Source organism: Coffea arabica, chromosome 2c, assembly GCF_036785885.1.
Source record: "Coffea arabica cultivar ET-39 chromosome 2c, Coffea Arabica ET-39 HiFi, whole genome shotgun sequence".
NCBI classification, from domain to species: domain Eukaryota; kingdom Viridiplantae; phylum Streptophyta; class Magnoliopsida; order Gentianales; family Rubiaceae; genus Coffea; species Coffea arabica.
This window is the reverse complement of record NC_092312.1, coordinates 60,895,022-60,921,481: the sequence shown is the minus strand read 5'-3', so window position 1 is coordinate 60,921,481 and position 26,460 is coordinate 60,895,022.

The following is a 26,460-nucleotide window of genomic DNA, read 5'->3' as shown; positions in this document are numbered from 1 at the left end:
ATGAGACCATCTTCAATGAGCAGAACATGCTGTTTGAGGTCCTCAAGTAAGGAAATGACTTTAGAATTGGAAGAGAGTGACTTGTTGGCTGATTTTCTAGGGTGGATGGTGAATAGAGAGACATACATGGACTGATCACGAGGAGTCCTAGGAGAGATAGGGGTTTTGTGAAGATTCTTTCTCCTAGTCTCTACAACCGTCTCCTTATAACACCAATGGCCCTCAAAAAATTTTAGATTCTTTCTTTCAAAATATGCTTGTGAGAAAACTGTTGAGGCACTGTCTTTGGGTGATTTTTTAGTATAAGGGATTTTAAAATGGGTAAAGATAGGAGTCAGAAATTTTTCATAAGAGAGTTTCCTACGACTATCAGTGCTAATCTTGAGCAGAAATTTACACGTCACAAACTCAAAGTCAATTCTGATTTTCTCAACAAAACAGTAAAATAGATGAAGCTCCATTTTGTTCGCATTAGTTCTATGGCCATCAGTGGGCACCAACAGATTTGAAATGATGGTAAAAGTGATCAAGTTCTAAGGGTTAAGATCTTCTAATCTTGCCTCAACAGGAGTGTTGAAGTGCGATCAAAAATAGGTCATGAGTTTAGCAATGTGAAAATAATGATAAGCGGAAGGATATTCCTCATATGAAAAGAAATTTGTAACTTTTCCTTTAAAATCAGCTTCAATACTTGTTTTCAGAATATAATTCACAATGTCAGGAGTTAACGTGATGTCTAGAGAGTTGACTCTAGAGATGGATTTTGTGTGTGAATTACCCTTTCTGAGATTTGCAAAGAACTGATAAAGCATATCAGGGTAAAAAATATTGGGGATGGACAGAAGATGAACCCATTTTTGGAACTCAAAAAGTTTAATGATAGGTTCGAGGTCAAGCTTACGAAATTCAAAAGGAGACATGGTCCTTTGAGTGATGAATCCCTTTTGTGAGACCAACTCAAATCTGTCTCTGGCCTCATCATCAATGAATTTTGGCAGAGGAGAAGGTTTCTTGGCAGGCTGAGTCATTGGTTCCTTTGTAGAACATTTCCTTTTTGTAGTTTGCTTGGTAGACGACTTAGTATTCTGAACCTTAGGCCTTGTCCGTGGAGATTTTTTGGTAGATGGCTGAGGGTGTGCTGAACCTCAGCATTTTTCTCTGTATTTGATTGAGCAGTGCTTCTCTTTTGGACAGATCTTTTTCTTCTCCCAGGTGATTTTGTAATAGTTATTTCAGCATGGGTGGACTTTTCCATTTCTTCTACATTCCTATTAACTGAATTTTTTTCAGAGTGATGCTCTTCCATCTACTCATCAGATGGCTCAACAGTTGGAGCATCTTGCTTTCTTTGAGCAGTTTGCTTCACCTTTCCACCTCGATTTGCAGTTTTCTTTTTGGATGTTTTGGTGGAGGGTTCCACAATATCAATATCCTCATCCCTAAGTCTAAAGGAGCGTCCGACCCCCGCAGAACCATTTCTAATTCTAACAATGATGTAATGTAGTTGGATATTGATGTAGGGAGTGGTGCAGAGTGTATGAGATAGATGAAAAATACAACATGAACTAATGTTGATGCACGAACCAACCATAAGGAGTAGGTTTTGAGAGCTTAGGGCTTCAAATGCGAATTAGGAATTATGAGGCAGTTGGAAGTTGGAATAGGTTATTATGTCCAGATAACGGGCAATATGAGTGTAATGGTGTCGATTGAATCAATTTCTTGGAACTTGATTAGAGGAGAGAGTAATTTGAATTTTGAATTTTGAGAGAAAACTGAAGGCTTGCGTCCGAGACTAAGAAAGTAAATGAATTTAATGAGGTAGGTGGCTTCCTTATATGAAGCAATTTTTGAGTGTCGGACGATCGAACGAAGTGACGCGTCTGACACAACCGTCCGAATCAAAATTTTTCTGGAAAAGGGATGAAGAATACTGTCGGACGTCCGTTCTAATCTATCGGACGTCTGATAAGGAGTGACCAAAGAGAAACTTAGAGAATTTTTTCTGAAACACCCAGTTTTGTTCTCAGATACACAAACTGATCCAGTGGAAGGGCTTTGGTAAGGATATCAGCAATTTGATCTTTAGAACAAACATATTGAACACAAATTTTACCCTTGTAGACACGATCACGAATGAAGTGATGCTTAATGTCTATGTGCTTGGTCCTAAAATGTTGAATGGGATTTTTTGTCAAATTGATGGCACTAGTGTTGTCACAAAACATAGGCACACAATTATACAATAGACCAAAATCATTCAATGTATTTTTTATCCACAACAATTGAGCACAGCAAGCACCAGCAGCAGCATATTCTGCTTCAATTGTAGATAATAAAATAGCATTCTGTTTCTTGCTGAACTAGAATACTAAGCAATTTTCAAGGAAATTACATATACTAGTTGTACTTTTTCTATTTACTCTACAGCCACCAAAATCAGCATCAGAGAATCCACACAAGGGAAGTTCATGACACTTAGGATACCAAAGGCCAAAATTCAAAGTGCCTTTTAAGTATCTAAAGATTCTTTTTACCGCATTTAAATATGATTCCTTTGGACAAGACTGAAAATGAGCACACAAGCACATAGCAAACATGATATCAGGTCTACTAGCTGTTAAGTAAAGCTACCAATCATACATCTTTACTTCTTTTCATTAACTTTTGTACCTTCTTCATCTTTGTTAAGTTTGGTAGATGTGCACATGGGTGTTCCAACTTCCTTTGAGTCCTCCATTCCAAATCTTTTTAGCAGTTCCTTGGTGTATTTGGTTTGATTGATGAATGTTCCATCTTGGATTTGTGTCACTTGGAGTCCAAGGAAGAAATTTAATTCTCCCATCATGCTCATTTCAAACTCTTTTTGCATGATTTTGGAAAAATCCTTGCACAAACTCTCATTAGTAGCACCAAATATAATATCATCCACATATATTTGTACAATTAGAAGATCACGTGAACTTTGTTTAATGAAAAGAGTAGTATCTACTATGCCTTTTTTGAAGCCATTTTTAATCAAAAAATCACTCAAACGTTCATACCATACTCTTGGACTTGTTTTAATCCATATAAGGCTTTTGAGAGTTTAAAAACATGATTTGGATAAATTTCATTTTCAAAATCAGGAGGTTGATCAACATAAATTTCTTGATCTATAAAGCCATTTAAGAAAGCACTTTTAACATCCATTTGAAATAAGTTAAAATTCTTGAAACATGCAAAAGCCAAAAACATTCTAATAGATTCTAACCTAGCTACAGGTGCAAATGATTCATTAAAATCTATTTCTTCTTCTTGAGTATATCCCTTAACTACCAATCTGGCCTTATTTCTAACTACTTCACCTTTGTCATTCATTTTGTTTCTAAAAATCCACTTAGTGCCAATGATGGGATGATCTTGTGGTCTAACAACTAATGTCTAAACCTTATTTCTTTCAAATTGATTTAACTCCTCTTCTATGGCTAAAATCCACCTCTCATCTTTTAATGCATCAACAACATTTTTGGGCTCAAAATGTGAGACCAATGCAAAGTTATCTATTAGTTGTCTAGAAGAGGAACGTGTTTTGACCTTTTCGGATGGATCACCAATGATAAGTTCCTTAGGATAGTTTTGGACAAATTTCTAGACTCTTGGAAGATCATTAGGAATGGTAGTGTCTCTGTCATTGTCTTCCCTACCAGGATTGTCTTGATTTTCATCTTCCTTTGAGTCATTTTCTGATAAAACTGTGCCTTGGTTATTGATTGTTAACTTCTTTAGTTCTTCTAGAACATCAACATCACCAATTCCAACAGTTTTGGCTTTATTATCATCTCCAAAAATAACCTTTCCACTTGCTTTTGGCTTGAGCTTGATGAACTGTGATGCATCACCGGTCATATGTCTTGAGCATCTACTATCTATGAATCACTTTGATTCTTTAACAATGTTTACCAAGTTCACCTACACAAAAGTCTACAAGATAATATTTGGTACCCATTACTTTTTGGGTCCTTGAGAGTTAGCATTATATCTAATCATTCACATGCATCTCATACCATTTCTCATATTTTTCTTAACATAACAGTTGCTATTTATGTGACCAAATTGACAACAAAAGCTGCACATAGTTGATAGATCATTTAAATGAACAGGTTTAACAAAACTGACTTGACATCTCCTATAGATGGTAAAATCATTTGCATGATAATTTAACTTATTCTGATGAGTGCTAAAGTGAGATTTTTTAACATTCCTCTTAAAGTAATTCTGTTTCTGATGTTGAAGCCACTGGCCAAAATCATTCATTTTTCTTTTCAAACAATTTTGTTCATTTTTGAGTATGTCACAGAAATTTGTTTTTCTTTCGAGTTTAGCATGCAAATCTAATTCAATCCTTTTCAGATTCTCATTTTCATTTTTCAAGTGTTTGTTTTGTCGATAAAGATTTGCATTGTCTTGAATTAAAAAGCTGATCTTCTGTTTTAGTTCCTTGTTTCTGACATAGGATTCTTTCAAACTGTTGTGCATTTTTTCTAAAAACGAATTAACATCATCATCAGATTCACTGTCACTATCAGTTAGAAAGTTACACGTAGTTACCTCTTCATCACCAATGGCCATGAAGGCAATTTGGGCAGATTTCTCTTCTTCTTCGACTTCACCTTCTCAATTGCAGTCATTCCAGGTGATCTGAAAATTGTTGAATCTTGGTTTTCATTCAGCCTTGCTCTCCTTCTTCCTTTTTATTGGACATTCATTTGCATAGTGTCCAAATTGGCAGCATTAAAAACACTTATCAGTTTATTTTTTGTTAAACTTTAGTTTCTCTTTATTTCTCAAGTTGTTGGACTGATTCGGGAAGGAATTGCTCAGACCATTTTTCTGAATTTCCTCTTGTTGAGTATTCTTTTGAAGCCTCTTGTGATGAGTGCAATGTCACTGTTATCACCTTCCATGTCTTCTCCATCCAGGGAGGCTGTATCCTCTTTATCTTGTGAAGCTTTCAAAACAATACTCCTCATCATCTTTGTGTCTTCTTCTTCCTGCACCTTGAATTTGAGTTTCAGTTTATAAGAGATTAGAGAGTTAATAAGAGATTCAATAGGTAGGATATTTAGATCTTTGGCTTCCTCTATGGCAGTCACTTTACTCTCCCAATCCTTTGATAAGACATTCATAATTTTTCTATTTTCTCACCTAGAGAGTAGTTTTTCTCAAGCACTTCTAAATTCTTGATAAGATCATTGAATCTGCAGTACATCTTGTCAATATTTTCATGAGGTTCCATCATAAAGAATTCATACATCGTGACCAAGATGGACTTATTTTGTTCTCTCACATTCTCGTTTCCTTCATGGATTTTTCTAAATTTATCCGAAATTTCTTTTGCAGATCTGCAGCCTTTGATTCTAATGGACTCATTTGAATCTAGAGCACTATATAATACATTAATAGCCTTGGCATTTAGGGTAAGATGAGTTCTATTTTCAGCAATCAACTCACTTCATGTTTTTGGTCTTGGCCTATGAGTATTATCATCAATAATAGAAGCATCATATGGACCCTCATTAACAATAAACCATAACTCAATATCGATAGATTGTAAGAAAATGATCATCATCTCCTTCCAACTCACATAGTTTGACCCATTGAACATTAGAGGTCTAGTGACAGATTGTCCCTCAAAGAACATGGCATTGTTGGTTATCATTTTTACTCCCAAGCCGATTGAGCTTAATCTCTAGGAGACCAAGTTTTGATACCAATTGTAAGGATCGAAAACAACCTAAGAGGGGGGGTGAATTAGGTTATCTAAAAACTAGCCAATATATGAGTCACTTTTTCTATAACTTGCTTTCTTTTTCTAAAGGACCTCACAAAGAAACAATTAATGGACTAGCACAAGTAATTTGTGAGTAAAAGAAATAAGCAATATATATTGCAAGATAGTAAGTAAAGGGATACAATGGCAAACCAAGTTTTAAACTTGACTTAAGTTTGAATATCACTTTATATATCAAGTTTCTTCAAATTGATCAACTTATAACCAATCTCTTGTGTACAAAGGAAGGATCACTTCCTCCTTGCCTCAAGTCTCACTCGATCAAGCAAGAAAGTTTTACAATCACTCAGATAACCCTCACAAAGCTACACTATTGAAAAAATTGAATCACACTTGAAAAGCTAAATGAAGATTACACAACTAAGAGTACAAATCTTCTTTTTGGAGTATTCTTACACTTGAATCACTCAAGATCTGATGTAGACTTAATGTGTAAAGATATTTTTGAAGTAGTTGACTATTCTCTATTTATAGGAGACCAAAAATTCTTCAATTAATGTTGTCAACGGATAGAAGGCAGTTGAAGAATCAACTAGCCGTTCGTGGTTTCAGACGTCCGGTACTCTGATTTTCTGCGTCCGAATGAAGACAGTGAGTTCAAGACATTTTCTTGAGATTCTTAGGACGCTTGGTCCTTCCACAATATACGTTCGAATGTAAACTTGCAAATCCTTCTTCATTTCTTTCGGACGTCCGGTGCTCTCAGTGTATTACGTCCAAAGTACCGCAACGTTTGTCGGACGTTCGGTATTAAGGTATTGTGTGTCCGATCGAGGTCAGTGATCACAAAAGACTTGGCTTATTATCTTCGGACGTCCGAGTATGAGTTCTTTATGCGTGCGAAGTTACTCAATGGTTGTCGGCCGTCTGATATGGTCCTTTTGTGCGTCCGATAGCTATTTCAACAATTTGTCAATCTTTGATCCTGTTTTGGCTTCAAGTCTTTGACCTTGTTTTTGTTCCAATTCCTGAAACAAGCTCTTCAAAGAATATTAGTAACATCCAATTGTTTTGTAATCATCAAAAGCTGTGGACTGAGATATACACATTTTGAAACCCTATTTGATTGTGTAGACACCAAATTTTTACCAATTTTTTTTTGTCAAATTTTATGTTTTCTTGGAAATTTTCTATTTGTTGGGCCATTTATTTTCTTGCATTTTTATATATATTTTTTCTCATTTTTTTAGGTTTATCTTAAGAAAAGAAAATTTAAAAAATCAAAAAATCAAAATCAAAATCAAATGATGACTAAATTTATACATTTTCATCATTTTTCGTTCCAAATACACTTAACCAATTGTCACACTCAATTCTTTTCATTGATATTTCTTATCATTTGGTATGACAAATTCATCATGTTTTCCATGCACCTTTCTTGTCATTTTGGAAGGCTATCATTTTAACCAACAAAACACTCCACTCTTCTTCCCTAAAAGAATCATCTCTCGGCTCTCTCTTTTCCTCTCTGGGACAAGAACAAAAACAAGACACAACAAAACTCCACTTTTTGGGCTCTAAAAAAGGACATCTCTCGGCCTCTCCTCAACAGACAAAAAAAAAAAAAAAGAAAAAAGAAAAACCCAAGTCACTCTCGGATCTTCCCCTCCCAATTTCACACACACTCTCAACACCAACACCAACAACAACCCCAACTCCTCTCTCTCGGATACAAGGAGAAAAGAAAAGAAAACAGAAAGGAGAAGCTAAGCAAACAAGTAGGGAAGGTTATCATCATCAAAAATTGCCATTGCCGCTACCACTGTGTAATTTTTCCACTGCAAGACGAGGGCAATTTGACTCCATTTAGTCACCACTTCAAAAGGGAGGCACTCCTATTATTATTATTTCAATGTTAATTACGTGCTCTTATGTGCTCCTACATGTTCCTATGTGTTTATATATTTTTATATGCTTTATTTATTTGATTTAAATGTTCATTCGACTCTTCTTATATTTGTTTAGTTAATTTTTATAATTATTTGAGAGGCATTTAAATATCTCAAGAATATAATAGATAGGATAACTAGATTTGTTTTATTATATTTTTTTCATTTTAGATTGTAATTAGGTCCCCTATTGTAATAGATAGGGTGGATAGGATTTTTTCATCTCTCCATTTTAGATTGTAATTAGATTCCCTACCGTAATAGATAGATTTTTGCGTGTTTATGTAACTTATGTGTTATATGCTTTACCCGCTTTCTTTAAGATTTTTGCATCTAGATATTATGCTTACGTGTTACGTGCTACGTGCTCTTTTGTATTTATTTGTTTTAATTTATGCCTTATTTATTTTACTATGTATTATTAATGCATGACGTCACCACACTAGTCCAACGCTAGTAAGGATTTTTTAGAAATTGGCTAGTCCAACGATAGACCTTTAGATCGTTCGTGCATTAGATTCATCTTTGTGTGATATTCATTACATTTTCATGCATATTTTCATTTTCAGGATCTTTTTTCATTTGCATGATATTCCTTATTATATTATCCTCTACCCTCTATATGTGTTAATCATATCATTTAGGATTACACCTCATTTAAGAAATTGTAGAACAAGTTAGTTCATTTGCTTGTTCATGTTAGGAGAATTATTCTTCAAACATGGGAAATGGGTGATTATAACTCTTTAGTTTAAATATCTCATCGATCCTTGTATAAGAAAATTATGTCACGAGTTTTTTGCCTCTCGTACCCATTATTCTGCATTCCTTTTCCTTTGATCACTTATACCTATGTATATAATTTAATTTAATTTTCTTTTCTTTTAATTTCATTATTCACATATCCGTGACACTTTCAAGGAATCATTTTGGCCTTCGCAATTAATGCGATTGGCATCAATTAAACTCTTGAATGGACATTTTGTCCCTTTCGATATTTTATAAATTTATATTTGCATCCATATAGGAAACCTCCAAACGTGATAAATTGAAGGGTTAGATTAGAGAAATTTTGACTAAACCATACAACTAGTTTAGACTAGGTTGAAAGGATGCCTTAGGCTTGAGTTAATTGAATCTTTGCCTTCCCTTTCTTCAACCGTGATTCCTGAACTCATTTTCTCTTGTTTTTAAAAAACCTGGAGTTGTTGAAAAAGGTTTTATTTTATTTTATTTTTATCAAAAAAAATTTTTTTTGGTTACTTGGTACATCCAAACTCAATATCAAGTGGCGACTTCTATTTTTCTTAAAAACACTTTTAGACTAAATTTTGGACCCAAACTGTCGCATTCTTTAAAGTCCCATTTTAGGTCCTTTTCACTTATTTTTTTGAATGAAATCACATTTTTTATAAATACTTATTTTCATCGCAAAAAATGGGGCGCGACAGATTATATTTTGCTACACAATATTTAATCACAGATTTTGAGAGTGGCCAGGGAGTTGGACGAGAGCTTGATTTTGATAAACAGTGAATCATTGGTGAGTGTCTCCAATTGCATGGTCGGACTTGCTATTTGAATACAATACTTTCTTATTGTGATTGGGATGGTAATTGATTTGTTTGAGTGGGCAAGAGTGTACTTTATCACACTTGCCCTAACTTGATTAAGTACTGTACATTATTTACAAGTGGATTGATGTATATATGTATGACTTGATCACTGCCTGGGATCCCAAACCTCTATTGGTTAGTTGGTCGAATCGAGTCGGCAAGGGTTTGGTCGAAGACATTGGCGAATCATAGGTACTGTTTATTATTTCTCCACTGTTTATTGTGTAATCCAATGGATGTAGTTCACTGGATTCGGTATACTAGAGTATTACCACTACTGTTATCGTTGGAGTTCAGGTCCAGTAGGGGTTTTGATCGGTGGATAGAGATGGGAGTTAAGTGGTGCTCTACTGGACTTGTTACTATACTTCTAGGGTTGACCAAGTGTCAACCGATTTGTGACCAGCTGCTGTCAGATTAGCTCATGAGGGCAAATTGTATCCTTATACATGAAAGTGTTAATTGCCTGATTGCCTGGTTACTTGAAGTGTTAATGCATACTCTTATGAATCTTTACTTTCTTTTACTTTGAGTTTTAAATTATACATAATTGCCAACTTGCTATTTGGTTTGCATGGTGTCTTGGAACCTCACTGAGGTTTAGCTCATTCCATTAGTTTGTTTTTCTTACAGGAGTTGCGAGCATGGGCATGTGATCGGGATAGGCTGGATTTATGTCTAGATCTTTTAGCTATTGTAATTGTAATAGGACTAGTGCTCATCTAGGGTTATGATTTCAACTAGAGTTTGAATCTTTTATTACATTTTGGATATGTATGGATATTCGAGATAACCAAATATGTATATAAATTTCTGGTTGGGAATTACTGCTCCTCTTGTTTTTGAAGTTATGATTTGTGTTTTTAAGTTGAGAGAGTGAGTCCTAAAGAGAGTTAGGTAGATGGTCCGTTAAACCCTGGGGTATGCCCTAGGGTAAGGTGGGGTCGTCACATACGTGTAGCAAGTGGGTTGAACTTAGATTCCCATGCTTGTATGTATGTGCAGCTTATTATCGATCGGCACTAATCTATACCATCTGATTAATCATGTGCACACATTTTCAGCTTGACAAGCTTCGCTTCAAGAACAATTTCAACTACTGCTAGACAAGACTTATTGGGTCCTTTCGGAGTTTAGACTTAACTACGATGTTGGAAGAACTAAACAAAAGAGACTCGACCCTAAGGTCATAGTTAGAATACATAACTAGATGGATCGTCGTTGCTCCAATACACCTTGTCGCTGTAGCCATTGTTCACAGACAGGACACAATGCCTTCAATTGCTCTTATTCTAGTCATTTTCATGTGTAAAAATATTATGACAGAAAAATATTAGCTAGAAGTTATGTGGTTGTCGAAAACTATGTTCGAAATCTATTTTAGCTGTTAGCCATTTTCAACTATATATTTGTTGCTGATCCGCAATTTATAAATCTAAAAATATCTCACATGCATATTAATAAATTTTTGTTTGTGTAGACTATCCTAGATATGTCAAATTGATCTAAACAGACCCCCGTTCCTATAGAAGGTCTACACGAAAATGGCACATTATATTTGTAAGATACACATAGATTGAAAGTAGTGTTTTTAGGGCACGAGAGTTAGCTTGATATAAAGTGAGCCGATGGATTTTTTGGGACCTAGTGAGGAATCAGCTGAACCTCTGAATAGCAAACTATCTTCATGCTATAGGCTTTTGGGGGATCATACAGGCAGGCTATTTTGAATTTGATCATGGATTGATTATTGCACTTATTAAGCGATGGAGGCAAGAGACCTACACATTTCATCTTCCCATGAGTAAGGTGACCGTCACTTTACAAGACGTGGAGGTATTATGGGGGCTTATGTGTTGATGGGTTATCGGCGAAGCTAGTCAATCGAAAGAGGAATCTTGCACATAAGAAAGATTTGATCGAGGAGCTTCTAGACTTTAGCCCCAAGACCCGTCACTTCAACGATGGGAGGTCGAAACTTGTACCCATATTCGACTTTTTGTACGAGTTTTTTCCAGATGATGCACCAGAGGATTAGTACGACAGCATGTTCGGTTATATATTTTGATTTTATTTGATGGACAGCTATTTGTTGACATTTGTGAAAACATTGTAAGTTGTCATTGGTTGGATTACTTGCGAGATATAGAGGGTTTGAGTCATTTCAGTTAGGGCAGCACCACACTTGGCTATTTGTACTCCCGACTCTGTAAAGCGTCTTACGCGACTAGAAGTTGCACAGCTAGCCCATACATACTTTTACAGATATTGGATGCACAACTTTGGGATGCTTGAATGTTCGTATTTTAGTTGAATGTATTATTGATTTGACATGCACAATTTATATTTTTAATAGTTATGGGTGTGAGAGAGAATGATCAGGATTCGCCCTACTATGCTAATTCCTGCTATATAGGGAAATGATTTTTCTAGAGGCGGTCATTGGGCAGGCGAATGTACAACTAAATACATGCTATAGTATGTTGTGTCATTATTTCGTGATGTACTTACCAAGATGGGAGTCGATGAGGTACTTGACTGATATACATTTTTGCTATAGTACAGTCATTATGTATTTACTATAGAGTTTAATTCCACATTCTCATTGTCATAGTTTATTTGGGAGCCTTATTTTGTCAAATTTATTGCATTCTTTTCTACCTATGACTTAGTTGGACAATATATATGGTAGTCAGTAGTTTGTTAATATATTGAGAGGTTGTTGAATTTTACCTTTCACAACAGGTACTACGATGTTCGGGATGTATCAGCCAGGAGCTGCCTTCTTTGACACAGACACAGGTAAGAAATTATATTCTCTAGGTCATTCAGGCTATTTTGGAAAGGATTGGGTCTGGTGCTATAATCATTGGGTGCAATCCTGGGCGCATCATGCTCAATTGATTGTTGGTGGCTATCAATATGATCCGATGATACCTATAGTTCTAGACATTGTATGACACCAAAATAGCAGGCCCGACATGACGTTGATTGAGGAGATGGAGGACAGTTCAATTATTTGGTAAATTATTTAATACTAATATTTTTTTATCTAACCATATGCTTGGTTTTTTGTTTAACATACGAAATGACTACAATATACAAAATTTTCTTTTTTTAGGTTGATTCTATGTCTTGGATCGGTTCGATCTGTGGAATGTACCTCTATCCCATGAATCCTGCACAGTGTGCTCGTTCAGGACTAGCAGCGATTCGTGATGAGGCATTTGGGCATTACAGTACTTGAATCTAGGACATAAAAAGGTAGTTAGTCCATTAAACTGTCAAGATGTTGGCCAAACTGCCTCTCGTACTGCCCCTTTTTAGATGGCTGTCGAGAATTTACCTAGAGAGGTCTATGGTAGGAAACAAGTAGTTAAGCGTCGCAAAGGAAGCACCTCCACACATGTTGTTGATGTGGCGGATACAAACATAACGCGGACTTCATCACTGTCCGAATACAACCCACCAATTGGGACACACTTTCCTCACACTGAAGCTTTCTTCACACCTCCCACTATGTCAGCTTTTAGAGATCATTTCATTGAGACACCGACTCCATAACCGTATTTTGCCATACATCTGTTATTGCATCGTCCTCTACTATACCTGATACATCATTTCGTCAACAAAATAAGTTTTAGGATGATCTTGACCATATGTACCACTTCCTAGGGGTCTCGAACGGGTTTCTTATCTTTTTTTTTTCGTATGGACAATGAAAACGATTCCATTAATGCTCCTTCCAAGACGTTTATACACAGTTTGTGTCCCAGATGCGGTCAGGCTCTTGTGATGGACCCTTCGTTGATGATGACAAGGACCAAACGCCTAAACAAGTGCAAGCACCACCTCAAAGGTCTAAACGGCTACAATTAGGACGAGATCTACCACACAAAAGGATATATTGAAAATATGGCTACTCTACCACTCCGTGTGATAAGAGAAAGAGGCGCGTTGGTAGGTGATATTCAAATTTTAAAAAATTTTCTTGCCAAACCTCTTGTTTTATTATCATTCAAGTTCATGTACTAATTAGTGTACCCATTTATCATTGAATGTTGCATTATTTATCGCTATTTAAATTAATATTAAAACCAAAAAATTAAAAAGGGATGGCTTCAGCAAATTTATGTTCATTTAATAGCATGCTTAATCATTATTTATGAAATTAGCATAATTTTTCTATGTAAATTAAATTTTAGGCTTCCACGGTTAGGGTTTATATTAGGTGTTAGGGTTTAGGGATTTCAGTTTTAAGGTTAGGGTAAGGATTAGGTTTTAGAAAAAAGTTAAAATAAATCACTGCATAATTCATATGCAGCGATTCCTTATTAAATAATTATGATTTGCTACTCATCACATGAGGGATGAGGCATTTAATAAAAAAGCTTTCGCCACGCCTTTGCCGCTCATTTTAGGAGCAGTGAAGGCTTTTCCAAAAAAAAAAAAAAAAAAAAAAATCATTCTCCCTTAACTTCGTCTCTGAAAAAAATAGAAATTTAAAACAATTTTTTAATGAATCCTCCATTATGATTTGCGGCGGCCCTTAATGTAGAACAGACCCTCAACTTACACTACTTTTGTGATTTTTTTTTATTTTAACAATATTCCGAGAAATTCGTCATATCTCTGCCTTGTTTTCACCTTTTTTTTTAAATCATTCCAAAACAAAGAGAAATTCTAAAAGTATTTGAATTTGACCATTAGAAAAAGTAACTTTTCACACATCCCAATATAATCATAATGAAAGAATACATTTGAATTGATGGGTTACATTCATCAATTTATCTCTAATTATATATTGATTACTCTTCTCCTTTAAAAGTTAAATTTCATATAAACAAATATTGTCTCCGGTCAGGGGAGTTTATGAATTTTTTTATCTTTATTTTTTATTTTTTGAGATTTGAGGGCAAGGAGTGGTTCGTTGCCCTAGAGCATCGCTAAGCTTAAAGCTAAACTTTTTGTTGTATTGTTTTGTTTCATGTATATGTTTATCTTTTATACTTTTTCATAAATGAGCATGCTAAGTCTGCAATAGACTTGTTTTATATGAATTAAAGTGAATGTTTGTAAATCTCAATGGATCACATATCCTTAAAATATAGACTCTTCGCAGCAGCTAGCTGTTCATTTTTATCAATTGAGATTTTATCAGTAGTAGATTTGGTGTTTTCATGTTTTCTTTTTTATTTTGTGTATTAACTGCTTTTGTGGTCCTTTAGTTTCATATTAATTAAAACTTTTTCCTTTCAATTAGCGAATATCAAGTCAATGGAAATATGTAGCTAATGATGACAAAATCATGATTTTTTTTCAGATGTCAACAAAACTGTGAGGCTTAATAAACACTTTTCTTGTTAATTGCTATGATGCTTTTTTTTTTGAGGAAGAGGATGTAAGAGTTATTGTATTATAAATTGTAAGCATTTTACTAATTTTAATTAACAAAATCTTTACTACCAAATGAATCCTATTGTAGAAAATTTGTACTCCTTCCTTTCAATAGTGAACTCTCAAAAAACAAAAACAAGAAAAGAAAGGAAAAGGTTAGCTTGATCTTTAGTGGTACATCCTTTTTTTTATTTTATTTTTTCGACTATGCCCTATTTGTCAATTGTTATTGCAAGAAGTTACCATAAGATTTTGGATCCTTTGTCGTCCTCAATTCTTAGTTTTATCTATCATTTCTGCTTACGATGAGAATTCAATTTTTCATATATCTTACATCCCTCACTTCTATGTGCTTAAAACATTGGAACTAAGTAATGATAGATGTAGTAATCGAGCACCAGGATCACCACATGTCCACAAATGAATATTCCAAGAAGGTATTGGTCTAATGACCGAGATCGAGACTCAAGGATTTAGAGTTCTGGATTTTAATCTCCCTTCTCCTTTTCCATTTTTTAAATCTCACTTTTCCCTTGTTAAAAAAATTTAGAAAAAGGTCCTTAATGAATATACCAAAGTATACGAGCCAGCAAGTTTCAATAGGAAACGAATCCTATTTGTGTAAGAAAAAAAATAAAATTCACAATAGAGCCATGAAGGGCCATGTAAACAATTCAAGAATTTCAAATCAGTGCAATATTGTCTCTATGGTCAAATTTTCAATCCATCACAAAAGGATATGTTCAAGAATAAAATAGTTAATTCATTTTTTAGTTGTGTCTCCTTCTCTGGTAAGGTCATTTCCATATTTGATACTGAGACTAATAGATCCTCAGTGTGTGCTACTTCTTCTTCATGTAAGGTTCTCTAAGTTGGTCAAAAATTTTGGACTTTCAAAAATATCCCAAATTAACTAGAACTAGTAGCAATGCTCTTATCCTACTAATTATTACACTTTGTCAAAAATGATTATCTTCATAGTAGTAGTTTGGATGATCTTGGCACATTTTTTGGTAGATTTTGTGGCAGACTTTTGGTATGCTTAGATGGGATTTTTTCCCTTTGGAACTTGAGCCCACCTGAAATTGGTCGATCAAGACTAAATAAGTTATTTTCCTAGCATTGAATAAGATTTTCATTTTCCCTTGCCCATAATTCAAGAGTTAAACAAAGTTTCTTTAATGAGCATAAGCTTAATACTAAAAAAGAAAGAGTAAAATAGGCACAAAATAATGTTTTATTCATAGGAAGAGTATATACCTTTCAAGATCAACATAATGTTTTGGAGGTGGATGATAACCACTTTTGCAGTGGCGAGGACCTCTGTGAGGGATGCACATGGTTCATTTGGTAATTCAAATTTCATGTGATTGATGAATTAGCCAAATAAGTGTCTTGGTGGTAAATAAATTTGTATGCGATAAAATTCATGTCTGCAAGAAATTAAAAGATAAGAAAAATATACAAAAAATATGAATTTAAGAAAAATATAAGTTACAATCTCCGAAATTTTCTCAATATTGTAAAGAGCTTCTTTCGATTCTTCTCTTCAAACACTAGTCCAAGTGCTTCACATCTCGTTCTTGAATTAATGGTTGACTTCTTCAAATCTTGAAATAGAAGATTTGAAGATCTTGATGAATTCGAACGCTTGAAAATTCAACTCTTGATATGAACAAGACATAAAGAACTTGAAAATGTAGAGCCTTCAGAGCCTTGGAGTTACACGAAATTATGAAAGTATGAGATATGTGATGTGTGTTTTAGCTTTGGCAGAGAGACCTCTATTTATAACTGTAGAATGGTGTATAGATTGAAAAGATGTATGCCACATTTTCTTGCAAAATATGTAGTCATATAAGGATTATACCACTTTAAATATTATCTCTTTATTTTTATATCTATTAATAAAGACATAATATTAATGAATATTTTCTTGATTGATCAGGCTTGTAGGGACATATGACATGGCACAATTTAATTGGACAAATCATTGTAGTATAAAAGACATATATATGTATTAAATAATTCTAAATATTATCTCTTTAATAATAAAACTATACTTAGATATTTATCTATAATTTTGCCAAGTGACAGAAATATGTGACATGGCATAATTTGATCGGAGAAGACATCTTAGCATTTTAATTGGTCGGAACACCTCATGTAGTAACACATCAAGAAACTAGAAACCATTCACCTACTAAACTTGAAGTTGATGGAGCAATTGTGAACAAGAAAGATCATGAAGTCAATGTCTAAGGCATTTTATCACGAGTGGATCTACCTCATTAATACATAAAAGGGACAACCAAATTCACATGAAACCTGAAGGAAGCCATTTTTTTTTATTAAAATAACCTTTTATTAATTGGAAATCATGCATACACTAGATAAAGATGTAGTTACACATACCCAACCACCCGTCTACGAAACATTGGGAATCCCAACTTATCCATTCTAATATCCCCCCTAACTAACCATGGAAGGTCGGAAAAGCCATTAAAAACCTGTCCTGCATTAGAGTCGGCACCATAATTTGCTAGACAATCAGCCGGTGAATTCGCTTCCTTGTAACAATGCGAAATCGTTCGAAAATATTGTCTAAACTGAAGCAATTCATCCAGCTCCCTCTGCAACTGCCATGGACAAGCACTAGCCCCTTGAACGAGCCGAATGAGTGCAAGTGAGTCTGCCTCTAAATGTAACTCCAGGAACCCTCGAGCAATACAGTATTTAATGCCTAACAGGAGCGCTCGCAACTCTACATGCAGACTGGTCAAAGTTCCAAAGTGCCCCGAATAACCAAATACAAAATTCCCGTGACGATCCCGCACTAGCCCACCCCCTCCACTCAATCCTGGGTTCCCCCGAGAACACCCATTAGAATTTAACTTCCACCCTCCTTGCGGCGATATCCAGCTAACCGGTTGAATGATCTTCCTCTTTTGGTGGTCAACCACCTCTCGAAGCAACCCTTCCCACGAAGATTCTGACCACCGCATTCCAGGGAACCGTGCCTGAAAGATTTCACACAGTAATTGGACAATCCGATTCACTGTCTCTCTGATCCTCATCCTCTGTCCTTCATACACCCCCTATTTCTTGTCTTCCATAATTCCCAGCAAATCACTGATGGGAGAATCCTACTCAAAAACTTCAAAAAAATGTTATTCCCTCTCCTCAAATACCAAAACCACACCATATGACACACCGTATGCACCCCCACCATTTCTCCAATAGTATTCTTGAAGTGACGCCAAACTAAACTTGCCCCTTCCCCTGAGCAAAAACGTGATTCAGGTCCTCCTCTCGAGGATTCTGGCAATACCAATATCTAGAGGGGCCACTTACCCCAAATCTTTTTGGTTGGTCCATGATAGGGAGCTTGCCCTGCAGCAATCGCAGTATAAAGAAGAGATTTTAATTGGAAGACCTTGTTGCCAGACATAGGCAGAAAACCAAGATCTGTTATTACCCCGTTGAACTAGGGAATATGCCGATGATGTGGAAAAGATGCCGGAATTTGTCAAAACCCAAACCATTTTATCAGTACCCCGAAAGGATGGGGGTACAACTACCAGTACTCGCCCAACCAGCCTTGCATCCAAATGTTGATTAAGCATGGCAACATTCCAGGCCCCCCGATTGACAAAATCAGCGATGTCGCGGCCCATTTTTAAATGAAAAATAACGAGTTTATGAATTTTTTATTAATTTTGGTAAAAATGAATTTTTAATTAAAAAATGAATAAAGAAATGAATTTTGATTAATTTTGTTTGAAAAATGAGTTTTTGATTTAAAAAAATGGGCCTAAATGGGACTTGAAGTGCGACGATTTTTTACTCAAAAATAATAGTTTAAAAAGGGGTTTTAATGAAAAAATAGGAGTAACCACTTGGTATTGAGTTAAAGTGTACCAAGTCATCTAAAATGAATTTTAAATGAAAAGTAGAGAAAACTCTTTTTAAACGACTCTAAGTCTGTGAAAATCAAGAGAAAGGGGGTCGGGAGTCACATTTGAAGAAAGAGAAGGCAAGGATAAAATCCAATGTACCCTTTCAACCTAGCTCAGTGCTAGTTGCATGATTTAGTCAAAAGTTTTCTTAATTTAACCCAAAAATTTATCATATTTGGATGTTACTACATGAATGCAAACTTAGACCTAGTGGTTATCGGAAGGTTGGAATATCTCTTCAAAGCTTGATTTGGTGCCAATCGCATTAATTATGATGCCCAAAAGTGATTATTAGAAGAGGTCACAAATATGCAACAATGAGACTTGGAAGATTTAGAAAAAAATTATAATATACAAATAAACGTGACCTAAAGGAATGCATCATAATGGGGGCGGGGGAAACTAACACTCGTGGTTTTTTATTTTTCCTTTAATAGAGGGAATACGAGCATGCTAAGGCTAGAAAGCCACACTCGTCCATATCCCATATTCGAGAGTTTAATTCCTTAATTTGATCAGGCAAAATGCACTAATCTATATATCCCTAATTTCCTAAATGAGATGCAAATTTAAATGTTATGTATACATAGGGGTAAGGGATATTTTATTAGGAGAATATTATAGGAAAATGATAATGATCCTAAAAATAGAAAATCTGCATGACATGTGATGATTTGGTCACGCAAACATGTTCTAAGGCGTGGACGGTTCCTAAGGGTCTAGCGTTGGACTAGCACATGTTTATACATTCTCACTAGTATTGGACTAACGAAAAATTAGAAAAGAGGGCCACAACTAGCATTGGACTAATGTGGAATCGAAAAAGGGGTCACAACTAGCATTGGACTACTGTGGTGACGTCACGCATTTATTACAATCAAATAAATTATATAAAACATAATAAAGCAAATAAACACATAAATCACATGTAGCACATAACACGTAAGCATGATATCTAGATGCAAGGTCCTAAGAAAGCAAGTAAAACATAAACACACAAGCATGAAAAACACACAAAGCAAATAAAACCCTAACTATTATATTTGGGTGGGCCCAACTACAATCCAAAGGGGGAAAGAATAAAATAAAATAAAATAATAACCTAACTATTACAATTTTGGCATTTAATTGCCTCTCAAATAATTAAAAATTAAATTAAATTAAATGTACAAAATCAAGACAAATAAAGTGACTAAATAAATAAATAAATGAAATAAAATAAAAACATTCGAGGATCATGCAATTTACACACATAAAATCACATAGGAGCACATAGCATTAAATAAAATCAAAATAAAGGGGTAGAGTGTACCTTTCTTGAATTGATGATCTAATGGGATAAAAATTTTCTTATTTACCCTCCAAAACAATAGCAAAAGGTCAAGGCATCACTTTAATTAACAAATAATTACAAGAAATAGAAATAAACATGAAATTGAATCAAACTAATCATCCAAATGAAAGTAAATGACCCCTATTCAACAAATTAAAATAAACAAGGACCCAATTGAAAGAATTAAAGAAGTTTAAGGAGTCAAATTATTATTACAAATATTAGGGGTCTAAATTAGAATAAATTAAGATTAATGGCTTAAGATGAAACCTACCAAAACAAAACTAAAATTCACAAAAAAATGAATGAAAAACCATTTTTTACAATTAAACAACAAAGTACCCCAAAATTTCACTAAAAATCCAATTAAAATAATAAATTTCTCAAAAACTATTAAACTTCAAATTTCATCCTAAAATTCACCAAAAATCTATAAAAAAAAAAGGGAAAAATACACGGAACCCCCCTATGGTTTTGCGAAAAGACACGGAACCCCCCTATCGTTTAGAAACATACACATAAACGCCCTAAACTTCATAACTGAAGTGGAAATAGACTTTTTAACCGGTTGAGTTACCGGCTGCAGGTCGAATACCCAAAATACCCTCATTTATAATAGAGAGAGAGAGAGAATGAACAACTGACTCTTTTCTCGTTCATCCTGTGTAAGAAAAAAACCCTAAGACAAGGGATTTGTATACTAAATTGTTGCTGAAATATCGTGAATCTGAGTTGAAAAAGCCGTGGGTGCATTCTATTGCGAAGAATGGAGTGACAGATTGGTGGTTGTATCTGATCGTGAAGCTGCATTCGGTTGCGAAGAAGGGAAAGACAGATTGGTGGGGAAATCTGATCGTGAAGCTTGTTCGACATTTCTAGGTAAGAATCAGAACTTATTGTTCAATATTCAGTCCATTTAATGTTTAGGATTTGTAATCCTTTTCCAATTTGTTTATTCCTTTTCTACATTACCCCATATCTGTCATTTTTATAGTTGGTGGCCCATATTTAGGTGATTTATCAGAGAAAATGGGGGTTTAAAAATGTAAAGATCTTAACTTTTTTAGCTTTTTTTGAAGAATGTGGGTCTTTTTTGGAGAATGTGGGTCTTTTTTGGAGTATGTGGTTGATGTCAGGAGGAAATAATATGTGTCGGGTTTGGATTTGACTACAAATCAGATTTCACTTAATAATTTGATTGTTGTTATAACTAATTGTTCTTATAATCTGAAAGTGTGATGTAGCTTAATATAGTTTATTAATCTATATTTGAATTCTAAAAGTGTTGATTAAATAATGTAGGTTGGGAACCATGTCAGATCCTTTTAGGACAGTGGATATCCACATGCACTATGGTGGGCAGTTTATACATCATCCCAATATTAGGTATACAAGTGATTCAGTGAGAGTGTTTCACAATTGCGACCCTGATGAGTTATCAACATTTTCATTATTCAACCTATACTCCAAAATTGAAAAAGAAGCGGCATGTGCAAAATTTTGGTATTCCATTCCAGACCATGATGTGGATGTAGGTGTTATCCCAATAAATGATGATGTGGACATAGAATTGTTGACTACCTGTTATGAAGGGCTTCCTTTTATGCATATATATGTAGAGGCAGGTCAGACGCCTCTCAAAATTATCTCACCAGATGGTAAGCTCTTATTCGAAAGAGTGACGAATGATGGTCCACTTGCTTTACCGTACAATGAAGGTTCTTCAGAGCTAAATTCAGATCTGACTAGAAAAGGTGCTGGAGCTTCACAAAATCCTGTTGATCTGACTGGTTTTGAACCATATATTGGTGATACAAGAGGGCAAGAAAATGATTTAGATGGCCCAACTGCTGTAGAAACTAATGATGGCACACAAAATCCCTTCGAACCAACTAAGAAAAACAGAAGAAATGGTGGTAAAACTCCATCAAGGAAGAGACAAACTGTGGTGCAACCTGTGAAGAGAGCAGCTAGAAAAACTGTCAGAAAATTATTTCAGCAAACAACCAGAACCTCTGTTGAGACCAATCAAGTCAACAATGAACAACATTGTGACTTTGACAGAACCTCACTTGAGAAGAATCAAGTCAACAATGAACAGCAGCACCACAGTGATGGAAACGAAGAACCTGATCCGGATTGGTTGAGAGAGGGCCTAGAATTTGCAGAAGATGAGGATATCTTTGCAACTGCTGGTTCAACTGTACTTCAAACAAATCAGCAAATTGGTGACTTGAATGAGCAGCAGCAACAACATCAGCAACCACAAGGTGAGGAGTCTACAGCACAACATCAGCAAACTGAAGACTTGAATGAGCAGCAGCAACAACATCAGCAACCACAAGGTGAGGAGTCTACAGCACAGCATCAACAAACTGAAGACTTGAATAAGCAGCAGCAACAATATGAGGAAGCACAGGGTGAGGAGTCCACAGCACAACATCAACATGGAGGAGACCAACCTATTGGCCCTGACAGTGAGGAATGGAATGAACCTGTGACTGCAGATGAAGACTTCCTATATTTTGGTGATGAAAATGGGCCTGACTACTCATATTTCAATGCTTCAGTGGAGTTTAACAAGCCAAATTTTGAATTAAAGGTTGGGAAGAAATTCACTCATTTTACAAAATTTAGAGAAGCACTTGTGGAATGGAACATTAGAGAGGGATACGAAGTTTTATATATCAACAATGACAGTTGGAGGATAACTGCCAAATGTGCAAAAGGATGTTCTTGGAGGATTCATGCAAGCAGAGTTAATAGAACTGACACTTTTCAGATCAAAACACTAAAGGGAGAGCACCATTGTGTGAGAACCCGTTTTGCCCTAATATTTTTTCCTAGGGTTTATTTCCCGCTTAATTGCATGTTTTCTGCATTTTCGGGCCTAGGAATATTTTTCTGGTAGATTTTATGAGTAATTATAGTTTTTAAATGATTTTTCTAGTATTGGTGAGTTTTTAGAAAATTAAGAATATATTTTGGACGTGGGACCCACTAGTGCGAAAAGTACGGAAAAATTCGGCCAATAAGGTTAAGTTTCGGATACTGGTGGAAATTTATCGGGTGTTAAGAGATAAGTAGAGGGTGACATGGCATTGATGTGAGAGGAACCAAGTGATAGGAAGGCATTAAATGAAGTGCCAAGTGGCACTATGTGATTGGTCCACTTGTTGGACATTTTTGACTTTTCTTACCATGGATTAAATATCTCAAAAATTGACTAAAAATTCATTCTTTCTTACCTCTTGTTGGCCGATTCTCCCTCTTGGACAAGGAAGAAAAACTTCTTCAATTTACAAGCTTCAAACTATCTCAATCTTCCATTCCAACCAATTAAACTTAGATTTGCTCCATAAAATTCTTCCTTCTAGTGCTAGTAAGTTGTTTGGTGAACTTTGTTTGAAGAACTAAGGTGCACAACATCTTCCTCTCTCTTGATTTCTTGGTAAGTGTTGCTTGAACACCCTACTACCTCTAATAATGGTTATATGATGCTTAGAAGTGGCTTGAGTGTTTGAAAATGTGATTTATCTCTTGATTTGGCTTGTTTTGGTGAAGTTTTTATTTTATTGGGAATTTTTCTGGTTTAATATGATCTTGATGTTGGGGGCTTGTATGATGAATTGTAGTGGTTGGAAATGACTCTAGTGGATGTGAAATGTGGATAAATGCAACTAATTTTGGATTTGGTGTGAAAATTGAAAAGTTAGGGTTCATAAAATCCCAATTCTGTCCGGTTTTAGATCACTGGGTTAGAGGCCGAATTAGACTTTGCTCAAAACATGAAAGTTGTAGGTATTGATGTGTTTGAGGTGCCTGTAAAATTTCAGGTCATTTGGATGAGTGCAGAGTGAGTTATGCCGTTTTTACTGTAGCTGTTCTGTTTTGATCAGAATGCGAAAACTGTGATAGTAATTGGCCCTTTTGACTGGAATTGGTTTGGATTTTGAAGTTGGTGTCTTCTGATGAAATGTAGCTGGATGTCTTATCTAACTTATGCCTTTGGAATTTCAGCATTTGGACTTGTATGGACTGAGATATACCGATTACAGTTTTCTGTGTTTTGCAAACCTGTTTTGGTAATTCTGGTATAGTATTTGGCATTTTCGAACTAGTTAAGCTAGGAACTGGATTGAGTGACCTTCTACATTGTTGTAGCCCTGTTTCATAGCTTCGAAACGGTGGGTCTTACACCCCCATCCGATAACCGTAGAGAATTTTACACCATTACCGCATAATAAGGGCAAAACAGTTTTCTATTTGGGGCCAAGACTAAGGCCATTTTCTAATTTCTGGTTTGCTATTATGCTCATTTATGCATATGAAACCCTATTGGGGTTGTGTTTAGCATTGCTATATGACTCGTTATCGAGTTTCTTTTAGGGCTTGCTTTCATTTCGGTTGTTTCCTAGTTAACTTTTGTACTTGTACCACTTTGAGCCTAGTGAACGGCTTTTGGGAAATGAGATGAATTTTGTGTGAGATGTTGGGACTGATTTGAGGATAGAATGAAGCCTTAATAGCTGGAAAAGTAAGAAATTTAGGGGAAGTGCTGCCCGATTTTCTAGGCCGTTTGGTTCCTTTAAGTTGGGTTTGCCTTTTGGTAGAATGAAAGGCTTTTGGGTTGTTTGTGCCTAGGTCTTCATGCTACCTTTTCGTTTCCAAGAAAATCATGTTTTGCACCCTTGCATTAGTAATTATTTGGCGAGGCATACGACTAGTAGTCGAGCCTCACCTGTGCATTCTGTTTACTCGATTCTGGAAGTATCAATTGGTTTATTTTGATTATTTTAGGGTTTCTTGGCGATTAAAGCCAATCTGAAGTGAAAACTTTTGAAGTTGAGCCGGTGAGTGTACCACTCCCCTCCATTGCTGTTTAACTTGATTTCTGCTCTGCAATCTGTTTATTTGTTCGAGACGGGGGTGTACTTTATCACACTCGTTCTCTAGTCTGTTCATATGCCAATTTACTATGTAAAATTTGAATCTGTTATCTGTGTCTGCATCTGTTCGGATTTCTATGACCTATGAGCTCAATCCTGTGGCTAAGTTATTCGAGTCGGGCCGGCAAGGGCCTGGACGATTAGATAACGAACCACGGTAGTCTGTTCGGGGATTTTTGGGTATTGAGACCCTTGATTCCGGTATACTCGAGTATTACCATTTCTGTTCGGTTACGGTGAGCGGGCCCGGTAAAGGGGTGTTTGGTGGACGGAATTCGGTGTAAAGAGGGGTCTACGGACGTTTGGTTCTATATACGTTGACGGAGAGTCAACCGGTCTGGATCAAGTACTGCGCTGGAAATTTGGCTCCTGAGAGCCACCCGTATCCTTCTGATTTGAATCATTGGTTCCTTTGCTTTACATCTAGCATGTGTATCTGATTTTGTAAAATGTGAAATGCCATGATTTTTCTGCTATATGTTTGGTACCTCATTGAGCGCAAGCTCACCCCTTTCTGTTCCTTTTGTTTTCCTTACAGGAAAATAAACCCCTTTTGGTCTGGATTTGACAAATGGCTGCCAAATTGAGCTAGTCGAACGTATCTTTTGTATAGCTTATGTATTAAAACCCTAAGTGTACTTTTGGGGGCGTTTTCTCTTTTGATTTGGCAAACCATGTGTATATATTAACTTTTGAAAACTTTTGTATGTCATTTTGATTTGTAAACGCTAAAATTCAGATGTGAATATTTGTTAGCTATTTCGGTTGGGTTCTGACGGGTCGGTTACTATTCATGGCCGACTCCGGATTTCATTTTTTTAATTTTGGGTTATTTTACCATTTTGACTCGTTTACGCTCGTTTGTAAGTTCCGGATCGCTATAGATAGTTCTGGTCTGCATCGTTAGTCCTGCCGAGAGCTGGGCAGGCAGTCCGCCAATCCCTTTGGTTCGCCTTAGGGGAAAGTGGGGCTGTCACAAGTGGTATCAGAGCCACTTCGCGTGGTCTCTGCGCGGAGTGAGACTGGGCCAAGTGGTGTTGTGGTCCTAATTTCATGAATATGTCTAAGTGCTCGTTTGAGTGTAAGTTATGAACCGGGCATGTGATAAGTGTACGAATCATTATCATGGGACTCGAGGAAGCTAGGTATGTATGTCGGGTAGGAATCCTTAATAAAGATGGTTTACTCTTGGGACCGGCCGGCTCGAGTTGTGAATTATCTTAGATGGGATTCTTGCGCCCGGATACGAAAGATGTGAGGGCCTAGGTTAGAAAGGATTTGGTGAACTAGAAAGGCCTTTCCTCGGTGGATCGTTTATATTTGTACTTGACTTAACTAGCTGTATGTATGTGTGCGGCCTAATTTTGACTGGCTTGTATATATATGCTTTGATCTTGTTTGGAATGTATAAATGTGTATTATATAAAAGTTTTGAGTGTTACTTACAGGCATCGTGCTTATTTTGGTTTAGTATTATTGCCTAA